Genomic DNA, 16876 nt, shown 5'->3' with positions numbered 1-16876 from the left:
CTTTGCTAGTTGTCTCGATGCTATCGCTATGTCGTGCTACCTACCACTTGTTTATCAAGCCTCCTAATTTGCCATGTTAGCCTCTAACCTTTTCCACCATCCCAGCAAACCATTGTGTGGCTATGTTATCACTTTGCTCAGCCCCTCTTACAACGTTGCTAGTTGCAACTGCAGTTGCAGGTTGTTCCATGTTGGGACATGGATATCATGGGATATAACAATATCTTTTATTTAATTAATGCATCTATATACTTGGTAAAGGTTGGAAGGCTCGGCCTTTTGCCTGGTGTTTTGTTCCACTCTTGCCGCCCTAGTTTCCATCATACTGGTGTTATGTTCCTTGATTTTGCGTCGCTAACATGGTGAGGGTTTATGGGCCCCTCTTGACAGTTCGCTTTGAATAAAACTCTTCCAGAGGGGCCCAACATTGGTTTTACCAGTTGCCTAATAACAACAGAAAACTTGCATAGGGACTTGCCGACCCCCGAGGTCTCTTAATCAACCCCCCGGGCCAGTGCTCCTCGTGAGTGTTTGTCCAACCTGTCAACCGTCGGTGGCCGCCAGGGGTAACTCTGTGATTGGCCTACCGGAAGTTTGGACAATCCGGTCGTGGCCTGAGACGAGATATCTGTGGCTACTATCAGGGTGTCGGCACGCTGGGAGGTCTTACTGGTTTTGTTTTACCATTGTCGAAATGTCTTCTGCACCGGGATTCCGAGTCTGATCGGAGGGTCCCGAGATGGAGGATTGTCTCCGCAGATCGTGAGCTTATCATGGGCTAAGTTGGGACACCCCTGTAGGGTTTAAACATTCGAGAGCCATGCCCGTGGTTATGTGGCAGATGGGAATTTGTTAATATCCGGTTGTAGTGGACTTGAACTAAACTCAATTAAAATACACCAACCGTGTGCGTAACCGTGACTGCCTCTTTTCGGGTGCGTTCGAGAAGAGAACACAGTTGGGTTATGTTTGAACGTAAGTAGTTCAGGATCACTTCTTGATCATTACTAGTTTGCGACTATTGCGTAGCTTCTCATCTTGCTCTTGTACTCGTAAGTTAGCCACCATACAATGCTTAGTGCTGCTGCAACCTCACCACTTATCCATTCCATACCCATTAAGCTTTGCTAGTCTTGATACCCATGGTAATGGGATTGCTGAGTCCACGTGGCTCACAGATTACTACAACAACAGTTGCAGGTACAGGTAATGCGATGATCCGAACCCGTTCCCAGACCACCAATGTTCGGATCGCCCTTGCCAATCTGTAGAAAGGGAACTCCTCCATCATTGACTACGTCGGGAAGATCAAGTCCCTCTGCGATGAGCTGATAGCCGCGGGGAAGAGGGTGGATGAGGAAGACATCGTCTCTCACATCCTGGCTAGGCTCTAAGAAGACTTTGATCCGGTGGTGTCCGCCATGTGCTCCCAGGTGGAGCCGGTCACTGTCGCCGAGCTGTTCTCACAGCTGCTCAGCTTCGAAACGAGGCTGAGTCTTCAGGGTGGAGGGTCATATTCCTCCGCCAACGCTGCTACCCGAGGCCGCAAACCTGGCGGCGGTGGTGGCGATCGCGGCTGCCGACAAGGCGACAACGATGGTGACCGTGGCGGGCGCGGCTACCCTAGACCAGGAGGTCGCGGCGGTGGCGCACAAAACGACGACAACAACAACAGCGGGGGCAACTTCAACAACAATCACACATCCGCTCCGAGGGTCCAATGCCAAATCCATGGCAAGATGGGCCATCTATCTTGGAAGTGCTGGAAACGCTACGACGAATCCTACCAAGGTGTGGAGGAGAAGTTGGCCAACCTCGTTGCACCGTAGTACGGGGTGGACACCAACTGGTACTTGGACAGTGGTGCCACCGACCACATCACGGGAGACCCGGAGAAGCTGACCGTACGCGACCGCTACATCGGCAATGAACAGATACCCACCATGAGTGGTTCAGGTATGGCTATTAAACATGTTGGTCATTCAGCTATTCATACTCAAGATCGTGATCTACATCTAAACAACATTCTCCATGTACCGGAAGCAAACAAAAGTCTAATATCTGCTTGTCGTCTTGCCGTTGACAATGACTCCTTTGTAGAAATTCATCCCTATTCTTTTTTTGTAAAGGATCGGGGAACGAGGAGAGTCCTTCTCCAAGGCAGGGGTAGAAGAGGTCTATACCCTATCAAACTAATTGGGACAAGGCGCCAAGAAGCAAGCTCTAAGTGTCACGCCCTCCTCGGATAGGTGGCACCAGCGCCTAGGACATCCTTCATATACCATAGTTAGCAAAATAATTAGTCAGAACAAGCTCCCGTGTGTCAAGCTGTTCAACAATGATTTTATTTGTGATTCTTGTCAAAAAGGCAAAAGCGATCAGCTACCTTATCCAAAATCAATAAGTGAAACAATGTTTCCTTTGGAACTTATTTTCTCCGATGTATGGGGACCTGCTATTAAATCTGTAGGTAGAAAAAAAATATTATGTGATCTTCGTAGATGATTTCAGTAAGTTCACATGGATCTACCTAATCAAACATAAGTCTGAAGTTTTTCAAAAATTTCATGACTTCCAGAACCTTGTTGAAAGACAATTTGATCGCAAAATTCTTGCTCTTCAGACCGACTGGGGGGGGGGAGAATATGTTAAGTTAAATTTCTTTTTTACCCGAATTGGTATATCACACCATGTCTCCTGTCCACATGCTCACCAGCAAAACGGGTCAGCCGAGCGAAAACATTGACACATCGTCGAAGGTGGACACTCCCTTCTAGCTCAAGCATCTACGCCTCTGAAGTTCTCGGATGAGGCTTTCATTGCGGCCACCTACCTCATTAACTGTCTTCCAAGCAAAGTCATCAACTTTGAAACACCCCTTGAGAAATTTTCTCATGAAAAACCTAATTACTCGGCTCTCCGCATTTTTGGGTGTCCCTGCTGGCCAAACCAACACCCTTACAACACACACAAGTGTTTCGTTCCAAACAGTGTGCTTTCTTGGGGTACAGTAATCTTCATAAAGGTTTTAAGTGTCTAGACATTTCCACCGGGCAAGTCTATATTTCCAAAGATGTGGTTTTTGATGAGACTGTTTTTCCCTTCGCTGCTTTACATCCAGACGTAGGGGCTCGTCTTCGAGCAGAAATTCTCCTACTGCCTCCAGAACTCCTAAATCCTACTGATAATGGGGGTGAAACATATGCTGATGATCACTTGCTTAATAGCCATTCTGATGCTACTAATAAAACAGTGAAAAAATTGTTGTTCCGAGCCATGATTTTATGCAGAATCAGGGTTGCACAGGCGCCAGACACGAGGAGGATGCGGCTGACAGCACCGATCCCGAGAGATCCGGTGCAGATAGCGCAGGCGGGTCCGACGCGGATCCCAGGAGCGATCCTCTAACACCACCGCTAGCCACGCATGGGGGATCCCGCCCGTCAGCACGCACCACGCAATCCAGCGCGTCAGTGCGGTCGGGCGGCGGCGATTCGCCTTTGTCATCACGCGCGACGTGTCGAGAGCCAGCTGGGGCTGGGGTGTCTGGCCCACGATGCAATGATGGCCCCGATAGCCCGTTGCGGGCCGTGATCACGGGTCACCATCACCAACCGACAGCCCACGGGAGATCGTGGATCCACTGGCTGATTGCGCGGCTGTCGAGGGTGATCCACGGCTGCTACTGGATCTGCTATGGCTACACAAACCATATCCATGTGGGTCACTGTTTCACAACAAGGTATTACACTAGTACGCATCGGTGCTATACAAATGGTTTTTAACCCCTTTCCGCGACGACATTTGGAACCGTCGCCAAGTGAGTGTGGGCGATAGGGGGGGTCCTTCCCACACGACCCAGAAATCGTCGGGGATAGGCCCTCCTGGGACACCAAATGAGCTCGTGTGCGATCGGGCGAGGCATCGAAACCCAATAATTTCCGTAGGTATGTACATCTCACACGGTGAATCCCAGAAAAACATTTTCGTAGGTATGTCCATCCCACACGGTGAATACAGAAAAACGTTTCCGTAGGTATGTATATCACACAGTCAATCCAAGGAATACGTTTCCGTTCTTATGTACATCCCACATAGTCAATCTAGGGAAAATGTTTTCGTTCGTATGTTTATCACACACAATCAATCCAAGGAATACGTTTCTGTTCTTATCTACATCCCACACAGTCCATCCAGGGAAAACGTTTACGTTCGTATGTACACCCCACACAGTTTTATGTGTAGGCTCGTGTGTGAAAGGTTTAACTATCACACACGCTCTGCCTTGGTTAACTGTTTGCTTTTATCAACTACATCACACACGATTTGATGAAGAAAACTGTGTGGCATTGGGTTATCCATCACAAGCGCTTTTACTGCTAGAACCAATTGCAAAGTTCCATGACACATTTTGCAGGTTTATTAGTTTACAATTAATAATTCTAGTATTACGCAAATTCAATTTTCATATCGAACAGCTGTTTGCCAATTTCATATCAGGCACATAAATATATTATAACATCACAGTACAATAGCTACATGAAAACAACACAGTACAACATATAGCTAGTTCAACTTCATAAGAACAATATTAGAACAATATATTCATTTCCCTAATCAAGATCATCCAGGCTCGTCTTATCCACCTCTGCTTTCAGTTTAGTAAGAACCTGTTTTGCACGGGCCAACTGGGAAAGTGCCTCCTCCTTCGCCAACACCATCTTAGCAAAGTCTGATTTAAAAAATCTGAGCTCATTCTCCACCTTCCACTTTTTATCCCGCATCTTCAAATATTCTTCAGCGTTGACAACAGTTTCTCTAAGCCTACGTCTGTTCTCTTCCTCATACATGCTCCAGAGCTTCGCTAGGCACATCTTCAAAGACTGTGGCCACTCCTGATCAACCCACTCTAAGTAAGAACATTTCCGTTCATCCTATAATAATTGAAACTAGATCAGTAAAAATTGTAGGGGAAATGGGTTTATAGCAACATAGAAAATCACCAATGCTTATTTTGAAAAACTGAAGAAACATGTTAATTATGACATATCTTCTCAAAAAGATCAATGTGCAAGTGAATTAATTGCTATTGAGACAACAACCAAATTCTGGAACATTAGAAGCTATAATTAACTACAACAATGCTACAAGTTCTTACACATGTACAATAAATAACAAATTAAACATTTTATGAGGAAGGTAAGTATAACTGCAACAGCATAGCGACAGTGTTTGGATGACAGCAAATTGATACTAACAGGTGTGTACATGCACAAATTTAGTAACATAGAACTAATAGCACTAAGGCCGTCCACTATGTATGCCAAAACTGGGGTAAAGACAACTATTGCTACATCTCGCACCGGTGCCCTGCACTGGCGAGCCGATGCAGCGGAAAAAAAATCAGGGACCCGGTCTCCGGAGCACGTAGTTGCTCCGATGCCCAGTTCCTTCGTGCCATAAAGATTTAGTATTTTACTACTTCGATGCACAAACTGCTGAAGCGGTGCCAAATAGTTTTCAAATGGCACCGTTGATGAGATGGCAACATTTAAGATACTAGGTACAAACTGTGACACTGTCTTAGGATGCGTTTGGTTGAAGGTGTGGTATGAATGGGTTGGGACCGTGACAGTGTCTGAATCACATCTAACAAATGATTTGTAACAACGAAAGAGGATCTAACCTTCTCTGCACATGCCAGAAACTTCCTCCCACTGTCCACAGATTTAAACGCAACTAGCTTCACGCATGGAGATTGATGGTGACAACGAGCAAATAGATCTTCAGCCACCCCGCTCCATTCATTGCCACAGATGGTCCTAGTGAGCTACAAGAGGAAGAAATGACTCAAATCGACCGCCGGATAAAAATCCTTCATTTCAAGTCATAGCGCGAGAGAGAGAATAGACCCATACCCGAGTGGTGAAGAAGTCGTCGCCGGAGGAGGAACCGCTGGAGAGGTCTTTGAAGAAGACCATGGTGACCCCAGCGGTACGATGCGAGACAGCGAGAGCAAGGAAGCGGCTATAGCTTAGGAAGGAAGGAAGCAAGGAGGAAACAGGGGAAATGTGACTTGTGGTCGGGGAGAAAAGGGATGGGGAAGGGGGGAGGGGTGGGGGTAGATATTTTGGCGGTAGGCCAAAATTCTGGAAATGTGGAGGGAAACTTTGCGCGTGGCGCCACCGGACCATTCACTTTGAACGATTGTGTGGATCGCAAATGATTTTTCTACTTTATGCTCATGGCATGACTTTGATAATTCAAATTTTGGTGGAAATTTCCCCGGATACGTCATTGCATAATTTAACATCGCTTGCTAATTTGGGCACACAAAAGAGCGTACAACAGATAGACCACACTTACTGAATCGAGCTATTTTCTTAATTAAACAGAGGCAGTTGACCTAAACATTGCTCTAGCAAAAGACCAGCATTAAAAACAAAGCCTAAGTACACATAAATTTAACAAATCCGCCACCGCGCCGGCCTATGCATCGCCGGTGTGAGATGAGACGTCGATGACTTGTCCTGGCGAGATGCCGCCATTGGTGGACTCCGCATCCCCCCTACTGAAGTCGACCGCGTCCTCGTCCTCGTCCTCAGCGCCGCCCTCAAGATTGTAGTACTCGTAGTAGTGGCTGCGCCAGAGCTCGCGTTGGTACTCAATCGTCGATTCCTCGATGGACAGAGTCTTCTCTACCTAGACCTTGGCCAGGCGCAACTCCTCCTCCCGGCGCTCCTCGATCTCTGCCGCCTCCTGCATCTCAAGCTCCTGCCCGGTGACCTCATGAGGAAGCAGGTGCTCCATGGCCACCATCGCCTTTTTGGGCGTGGGTTGCATGCTTGAGTCTGAGGTGGCCTGGAATATCTTGCACTATGCATCCTCGATCTTGGTGTGGACGGCCTCGAACCGGGCCCGGGCGACATCAGCGGCACGGACGGAAGCTCGACCGCTCTCGGCGTTTGCAGCCGCCGTCGCAGTAGCAGCTACTGCCGTCTCGGCTGCCGCAGACACCTTCTCGGCAGAAGCGGCCGTGCTCAATGCGGATGCAGCGGCACTCTCGGTGTAGGCGGCCGCGCTCAGGGGCGGGGGGGACGCGGCCATCGTACGGGCCTTCACGAAGCGTTTCCACAGTGTCATCTTTGCAAGAAGGGGGTGCGGGAATGGCGATCGGGATTCGTGGATTCGAGCGTTGCCGGCACTGGAGCAGACGAGCCAGCAAAGTTTAAGGAGGGAGACTTAAATAGACCCAGATATTTTCATCAAAAACGGTTCCTAGAAATCAACTGTGTGTGATGTTGTAGATATTTTTTATTAGCTGTGAAAGCCGAATTTGGAGTAAAGTGGCAACAGATGGTGTTTTAAATGTACGAGAAATTTTGTAGTACTAATACAACTGTCATGATTTTGGAATATTTCAGGGGTCATTTGACCTTTTAAGACATTTAAGTGATTTTCTAGCCATTTAATGACCATATTTGAAATTTGAACTACATGTACATGCAACAGCTAACCATAACGGTTTGAAAACTCATACTTTGTGTACTTGTGTGCGATTTAATTCCATGTACATTAAATTGGAAGGAATTTTCAAACATATTGGTCTTACGACTATGACACAATTAAGCATGGAGCGAAATGGCATTTTAATTCCAAAAAATTAAAAAAATATCAGAAACACATGAAACCTTGGTTGATGTAATGTCATGCCACCAAGATGATGTGGTAAAAATTTTTGGCATGTTTGACGAAAGTTTGGACACACACCCCTCACAAACCGGAGCACCTCACTAGAAGGCTCATGGTTCCGAGAGGGAACAATGCATGTTTGATGACGAATGGGAGACAGCTTCCTCTCAAGGCCTTCAATTTTTTCTACGTTTAACGTGCACTACTACAACTATAATGTGAAATTTTGGAAAATTCTAGGGGTCATTTGACCTTTTAAAGACATTTAAGTGATTTTCTAGTCATTTAATGACCGTAATCAAATTAGAACTACATCTACATGCAACGGCTAACCATAACAGTTTGAAAAATCATATTTGTGTACTTGTGTGCGAGTTAATTCCATGTGCAGTAAATTAGAAGGATTTTTCAAACATATTTGTCTCACGACATGTGCACATGCATATGTATGCATGGAGTGAAAGGGCAATTTAATTCCAAAAAAATAAAAAATATCAGGAACACATGAAACCTTGGTTGATGTAATGTCATGCCACTAAGATGATGTGGTAAAAAATTGGCATGTTTGACGAAAGTTTGGACACACACCCGTCACAAATGGGAGCAACTCGCTAGAAGGCTCGTGGTTCTGAGAGGGGACAATGCATGTTCGATGACGAACGGGAGATAGCTTCCTCTTACGGCCTTCAATTTTTTCTACGTTTAACGTGCACTACTACAACTGTAATGTGAAATTTTGGAAAATTCTAGGGGTCATTTGACCTTTTAAAGACATTTAAGTGATTTTCTAGCTATTTAATGATCGTAATTCAAATTTGAACGACATCTACATGTAACGGCTAACCATAACGGTTTGAAAAACCATATTTGTGTACTTGTGTGCGAGTTAATTCCATGTGCAGTAAATTAGAAGGATTTTTAAACATATTTATCTCACGATATGGACACATGCATATGTATGCATGGAGTGACATGGCATTTTAATTCCAAAAAATCAGAAACACATGAAACCTTGGTTGATGTAATGTCATGCCACCAAGATGATGTGGTAAAAAAATTGGCATGTTTGACGAAAGTTCGGACACACACCCCTCACAAACTGGAGCAACTCACTGGAAGGCTCGTGGTTCTGAGTGGGAACAATGCATGTTTGATGACGAGCGGGAGATAGCTTCCTCTTACCGCCTTCAATTTTTGTCTACATTTAACATGCACTACTACATCTGTAATGTGAAATTTTGGAAAACTCTAGGGGTCATTTGACCTTTTAAAGACATTTAAGTGATTTTCTAGCCATTTAATGATCGTAATTCAAATTTGAACTACATCTACATCCAATGACTAACCATAACGGTTTGAAAACTCATATTTGTGTACTTGTGTGAGAGTTAATTCCATGTGCAGTAAATTAGAAGTAATTTTCAAACATATTTGTCTCACGACATGGACACATGCATATGTATGCATGGACTGACATAGCATTTTAATTCCAAAAAATAAAATAAAAATCAGAAACACATGAAACCTTGGTTGATGTAATGTCATGCCACCAAGATGATGTGGTAAAAAATTGGCATGTTTGACGAAAGTTTGGACACACACCCGTCACAAACCGGAGCAACTCACTAGAAGGCTCGTGGTTCCGAGAGGGAACAATGCATGTTTGATGACGAACGGAAGATAGCTTCCTCTTACAGCCTTCAATTTTTTTCTACGTTTAACATGCACTACTACAACTATAATGTGAAATTTTGGAAAATTCTAGGGGTCATTTGACCTTTTAAAGACATTTAATTGATTTTCTAGCCATTTAATGATGGTAATTCAAATTTGAACGACATCTACATGCAACGGCTAACCATAACGGTTTGAAAAATCATATTTGTGTACTTGTGTGCGAGTTAATTCCATGTGCAGTAAATGAGAAGGATTTTTAAACATATTTGTCTCACGACATGGACACATGCATAGGTATGCATGGAGTGACATGGCATTTTAATTCCAAAAAAATCAGAAACACATGAAACGTTGCTTGATGTAATGTCATGCCACCAAGATGATGTGGTAAAAAAATTGGCATGTTTGACGAATGTTTGGACACACACCCCTCACAAACCGGAGCAACTCACTAGAAGGCTCGTGGTTCCGAGTGGGAACAATGCATGTTTGATGACGAACGGGAGATAGCTTCCTCTTACGGCCTTCAATTTTTTTCTACGTTTTACGTGCACTACTACAATTGTAATGTGAAATTTTGGAAAACTCTAGGGGTCATTTGACCTTTTAAAGACATTTAAGTGATTTTCTAGCCATTTAACGATCGTAATTCAAATTTGAACTACATCTACATCCAACGACTAACCATAACGGTTTGAAAAATCATATTGTGTACTTGTGTGCGAGTTAATTCCATGTGCAGTAAATTAGAAGGAATTTTCAATCATATTTGTCTCACGACAGGGACACATGCATATGCATGCATGGAGTGACATAGCATTTTAATTCCAAAAAATTAAAAAAATATCAGAACACATGAAACCTTGGTTGATGTAACGTCATGCCACCAAGATGATGTGGTAAAAAATTTGGCATGTTTAACGAAAGTTTGGACACACACCCCTCACAAACCGGAGCAACTCACCGGAAGGCTCGTGGTTCCGAGAGGGAACAATGCATGTTTGATGACGAACGGGAGATAGCTTCCTCTTACGGCCTTCAATTTTTTTCTACGTATAACGTGCACTACTACAACTATAATGTGAAATTTTGGAAAATTCTAGGGGTCATTTGATCTTTTAAAGACATTTAAGAGATTTTTTTGCCATTTAATGACCGTAATTCAAATTTGAACTCCATCTACATGCAACGCCTAACCATAACGGTTTGAAAAATCATATTTGTGTACTTGTGTGCGAGTTAATTCCATGTGCAGTAAATTAGAAGGAATTTTAAAACATATTGGTCTCAGGACATGGACACATGCATACGTATGCATGGAGTGCCATGGAATTTTAATTCCAAAAAATTGAAAAATGATCAGAAAAACATGAAACCTTGCTTGATGTAATGTCATGCCACGAAGATGATGTGGTAAAAAAATTGGCATGTGTGACGAAAGTTTGGACACACACCCGTCACAAACCAGAGCAACTCACTAGAAGGCTCATGGTTCCGAGAGGGAACAATGCATGTTTGATGACGAATAGGAGATAGCTTCCTCTTGCGACCTTCAAAATGTATTCTACGTTTAACGTGCACTACTACAATTGTACTGTGAAAATTTGGAAAAATTTCGCGGTCATTTGACCTGTTAAAGACATTTAAGTGATTTTCTAGCCATTTAATGATCGTAATTCAAATTTGAATTACATCTACATGTAACGCCTAACCAGAACGATTTGAAAAATCATATTTGTGTACATGTGTGCGAGTTAATTCCTTGTGCTGTAAATTAGAAGGAATTTTCAAACATATTCATCTCACGGCATTGGCACATGCATGGAGTGCCATGGCATTTTAATTCCAAAAAATTAAAAAATGATGAGAAAAACATGAAACCTTGCTTGATTTAATGTCATGCCACCAAGATGATGTGGTCAAAAAATTGTCCTGTTTGACAAAATTTTGGACACACACCACTCACAAACCGGAGCAACTCACTAGAAGGTTCGTGGTTCCGAGAGGGAACAATGCATGTTTGACGACGAACGGGAGATAGCTTCCTCTTACGGCCTTCAAATTTTTTTCTACGTTTAACGTGCACTAATGCAACAGTCATGTGAAACTTTGGAAAATTTCAGGGGTCATTTGACCTTTTAAAGACATCTAAGTGATTTTCTAGCCATTTAATGACCGTAATTCAAATTTGAACTACATCTACATGCAAGGCCTAACCATAACGGTTTGAAAAATCATATTTTTGTGTACTTGTGTGCGAGTTAAAAAATCATCAGAAGATGTAAATATCTATTGTTCAAAAAACAAAATGTAATCATCTAGCAAGACAACCGCCCCCCACACGATTGGCACTCCATCTCGTGGCTCGAGGTTTGGTAGGTGAGTGGCGGGGATCATTAATCAGACACGGTTCTGTATTGGAAACCGTCAGCTGTTATGTTCACACACGGATTTTGCTCCGGGAATCGTGTGTAATTCAAACTACAGTACTCGTAAATTCCAGTGACTAGCGTGTGTACTGTCCCCGTCGATCTAGATTCCGGCCGCCAATAAATACTACCTTGGCCACGTCGTCCTGCCTGCATTCTCATCTACATCCTCCCCTCGCTCGCCCTCTCTCTCTCTCTCTCTCTCTCTCCCGCCGGTCTGCCCACGCGCCAACGAGGAGTCGCCGCCCCCCGAGGACGCTCACTCGAATAGAAGTAACGAGGACCCCTACGCGCCGCCGGACGAGGTTGCGTCGGACCCCCCAACTTTGGATTGGTTTTTGGGCCAGTACAATCTTTCTCTGTGGAAGTCGCTGCCGCCGGTTGAGAAAGCCAAGCAACTGGCGTTCAAGAAGGAGATGGCGAAGGAGGAAGCCAGGTACCAGCCGGCCTGTGAAGCCCGTGATGCCACCTGGAAAAAAGAGGCGGCGGAGCTTTGGGGGCGGACGCGTCGTCGTGCCGAGGAGGTGTACGAAGGCGGGTACTTTGCGAGGAAGGTCATAGGCACTGGGCGCCTCGTTGCTGCGTGGAGGTGGGCCGATAATCTCCAGCGTGCCACCGACGAGGAGCTCCGGTGGGCGCCCAACGAAATGGCAAGATCATTCGCGTGCGTCCGCCAGCAAGAGGCAGATCGGTACGTCAAGCACTGCGAGGCGGAGGAGGCGGAGTACTGCCTCCGCACTGGGAAGACGCCGCACACTAGGGAGCTGCTGGCGAGGGGCTGCCGGAATACTGGCCCCAGGAGGGATTATTAGTTTTAGTATTGTTTGTTTTCAATTTAATGCATTGTACCTAGTAGTTAAGTATCATCACGTATATGTGATGATAATATATATATATATCCTGTGATGAAGTAATGAACAATTAATCTATATATATATTATGAATTCCATTTTCTATCTGTTTTTGTATACTAATTTGAATCTAGCTATTATCATCCACATATACAGAATGAAAAGCGTATATACACAAACATTTAAACAGAACATATAAGAACGGAAAACAGAGTACACACACTGAAACAGAGGAATAAATAGAGTAATACTATGATTGCTGTGAAAAGATAGCTATCCACAAAATAAAACGCGTCCATGAGACCATGACCGGCAGCCCTTGCCTACGGTAGCTCTTGGCTCTGCCTGAACTCGTGCAGGCGTTCGTCCAAGCGGTCGACACACTCGCGATACATCTAGAGCGCGATCTAGAGCTCCAAGTTGGCTATTTCATCAGAGATCACCAGCTCGCGGTACCTGGGCCAAGGAAGCGATCGAGCCTATGACCTGCGCGTTGGCATCCAGCGAGCCGCGGACAAGGCAAACAGCGCCACCCATGCGAACGGTGCGGCGGGCATCTGGTGCACGTATGGCGCGGCCGGCCTCCGGTGCAAGTACGGCGCTGAGGGCCTCTGCCCACTCCTGGCGAGGAATGGGGGTACTGACGGGACGTGTACCCAGCTGCGACGCCGTGTCGACAGCAGGCAAGCGCCGATGGATCCGCTCTTGCTGTGCGGCGTGCCACGCCTCTCGCTCTGCGGCACTCCAACGGTCTCACCGTGCGGCGAGCCGCAGCCTATTAGCATGGACACGCCTAGCTTCCTCTGCGGCGTGCCATCGATCATGTTGTGCGGCGAGCTGCAGCCTGTCGGCGCTGACATGCCTATCTTGATCCGCGGCGCTCAAGTGCCATGTGCCAAAGGTCTGCTCAACCCTGGTGATGACGCGCATCACGGCGTCGTCCATCACGTTGCCGTGGAGCGCCTCGGCCTCAACGGGCCATGGGCTTGATGGCAGAGGTGGCGCTTTGGTGGGTTGTCATGCTTGGAAAAGGTGTATGTGCTACAGGCTGCGCTTGTCGCCTCCGTGCGTCGCGCGCCGCCTAGGTTTATGCACAATATCGCTGGGTGGCGGGAAACAGGTGAGGAAATGGCGGGAAATGCTAGCGTGTTCATAAAACGCCATCAGTTAATGGAAACTTAGCATAGAAGGAACATGGACCTAGCACAAGAAGTAGATGATGATCAGATGAACACGAACCACACTAGGGAACCCGTCGGTGATGAATTCATCAATCGCAAATGGTTGAATACTAGCAAGCGTTTGCCCACAACACACACGACTTATTCCATCACAAACAGGTCGGATGGATCAACTGTATGCCACGTATCGCACATTGTCAAACAGGTCGGTAGACCTTCTTTAACATGTGTTATAAAATAAAATAAAAATAAAAAACAAGGACCTCGAGGTTAAATCAACTCATGGGATGGATCATCCAGGTCAAAGGTAATTTAATTTGACCGGCATGACCCATCCCATCAGTTAATTTAACATCAAGACAACTTCCCATCCAGTCAACATCTGATGGCTGCTCCAGTCTGAGCACACTTAACTTGAGAGTTCTCTTAGATGAGCTACTAGTGGAACAGCTAGTCCTTGCTGATATAGGATGCCTCTTCGCATCCTCGTGGCCAATTGATGTTGTGTAGACAGAGCATATCACATACGTCTTATTAGAAGCAATCGTCTGTGTTATTATCAGTCTTCGCACACATTTCTGATTACAGACCGGTTTGCCGCGTATCACACACATCTTGATATATTCAACCGTTTCTATTCTCTTATCTCAATGCAAACAGTTCATCCGAGTGAACCGCATGCCGTATATCACACACACCTTGATCTGGCTGACTGTTTCTTTTGTGTTTCCTAATCACAAACAGTTCATCCGAGTGAACGGTAAGCCGTATATCGCACACGCCTTCCTCTGGCTGCCCGTTTCTTTTATTCTGCCACATCACAAACAGTTCATTGAACTGAACCGTATGCCCAGCATCGCACACGCAACTAAAATCTGAACCGTGTTTGATGCACCCTCTATCGCAAACGTTTTGCACCTTTTTTGACGGTTTTTTACACCACCGTTTGCGATTAATGCATCACACACAGTTTCGTCGAAGGGTCTCTGATCGTAGTGTCGCGTTAGCAGCAACCTGCAGTAGTGTTACGAAACCTTTACTTCCCAAGGATGGCACAGTCAGATATGACAAAAACTTTAGGTTTGCAAACTTTGCATCTACTGGTGAGCCACCGAATGTGCTAGAAGCATTGCATGATAAAAATTGGAAAAATGCTATGAGTATTGAGTATGATGCTTTAATGAAGAAAAAAACTTGGCATCTAGTTCCAGCAAAGCCAGGGAGGAATATTATAGATTGTAAGTGGGTATACAGAATTAAAAAGAAGGTTGATGGAACAATGGATAGATATAAAGCTAGGTTAGTATCTAAGGGTTTCAAACAGCGTTATTGTATTGATTATGAGGACACCTTCAGTCCTGTAGTGAAGGCTGCTACTATCAGACTTGTTTTGTCTGTTGCTGTTTCTAGGGGATGGAATCTTCGCCAATTGGATGTTCAGAATGTGTTTCTACATGGCACTCTCGAGGAAGAGGTTTATATGTGGAAACCACCAAGCTTTGAAGATAGCTCCAAACCTAACTATTTGTGCAGGTTTGATAAAGCCTTGTATGGTTTGCAACAAGCACCAAGGGCATGCTATTCAAGACTGAGCCTTAAATTGCAGCAGCTTGGATTATGTCCATCAAAGGGAGATACTTCACTGTTCTTCTTCAAAAAAGGAAAGGTGACCATATATATGCTGATTTATGTTGATGACATAATTGTAGCAAGCTCCTCACAAGATGCCAGGTTAGCCTAGCTAAGAAACTTAAAAAGTTAATTTGCATTAAAAGATTTGGGAGAACTGCAGTCCTTCTTAGGCATTGAAGTAAAGAAGGTGCAAGATGGCATTTTGCTCACTCAAGAGAAATATGCCTCTGATATCTTAAGTCGTGTAGGTATGAAGGATTGTAAAGCTTCTAGTACACCTATGTCAACCACATAAAAGTTGTCACTGAATGAGGGCAAACTGCTAAGTCAAGAAGAGGGAACAAAGTACCGAAGTATAGTTGGGGCACTTCAATATCTTACACTCACAAGACCTGACATATCTTTTTCAGTTAATAAGGTATGTCAGTTCTTGCATGCACCAACCTCTTTACATTAGACAGTTGTGAAAGTAATACTGAGATACATTCGAGGAAGTACTGAAGTTGGGCTAAGTATATGCAAGTCTCCATCGACTACAGTAAGTGCTTTCTCTGATGCAGATTGGGCAGGTTGCCCAGATGATAGAAAGTCCACAGGGGGCTTTGGAATGTTTCTTGGCTCCAACCTTGTGTCATGGTAAGCAAAGAAACAAGCAACTGTCTCACGATCCAGCACTGAGGCAGAATACAAGTCACTAGAAAATGCTACTGCAGAGGTAATGTGGGTGGAAACACTACTTGATGAGTTGGGTGTTTATAGGCCACATGTGTCACACTTATGGTGTGATAATCTTGGAGCAACATATCTTTCTACAAATCCTGTGTTTCATGCAAGAACAAAACACATGTAGATTGATTTCAATTTTTTCCGAGAAAGAGTTGCCCAAAAAAGGTTAGAGATAAAGTTCATTCCAACTGGAGATCAAGTGGCTGATGGTTTTACTAAACCACTACAAGTTCGATAGCTTCAAGCCTTCAGAAACAATCTAAACTTTATATATTGAGATTGAGGGAGGATATTAAATGATAGGATTGTATTTTTATAAATGTGACATATGTGTCATGTTGGTATATACGTGTGTATTATGTAAACTAGGCAGGTTGTTAGAGTAGATATGATCTTATCTCTTGTATAGCTTGGAGTATGGGTCAAGACTACAACAACCTGCCAATCATGTAACTTGTTGTGCTATATAAAGACGCATGCATCCCAACAGAATTGCATACGCTTCCACGCCTCTAATTATTTCAGGCACGAGGTATTAGTTTGGACTTCCACTCATTGGGGAAGTGGTCTTTGCGAAGGTATATCCATACAAGATATCTCGTGTTGAACACCATGGGGTGCTTGTTGGTGTTGAGCTTTGTGACGGGGCGATATACTTGGCACTCAATCATGTTCCTTGTATATTCAT

At 44.6% G+C, this 16876-nt stretch overlaps 1 pseudogene; it reads left to right on the top strand.

Annotated features, from left to right (window-relative positions):
- Positions 1-1346: 1346 nt before the first annotated feature.
- LOC123100902 (uncharacterized) lies at positions 1347-1485 on the top strand (annotated as a pseudogene).
- Positions 1486-16876: the final 15391 nt, after the last annotated feature.

The sequence above is a fragment of the Triticum aestivum genome, chromosome 4D (assembly GCF_018294505.1).
Source record: "Triticum aestivum cultivar Chinese Spring chromosome 4D, IWGSC CS RefSeq v2.1, whole genome shotgun sequence".
NCBI classification, from domain to species: domain Eukaryota; kingdom Viridiplantae; phylum Streptophyta; class Magnoliopsida; order Poales; family Poaceae; genus Triticum; species Triticum aestivum.
This window is presented reverse-complemented; position numbering and strand designations above follow the sequence as displayed.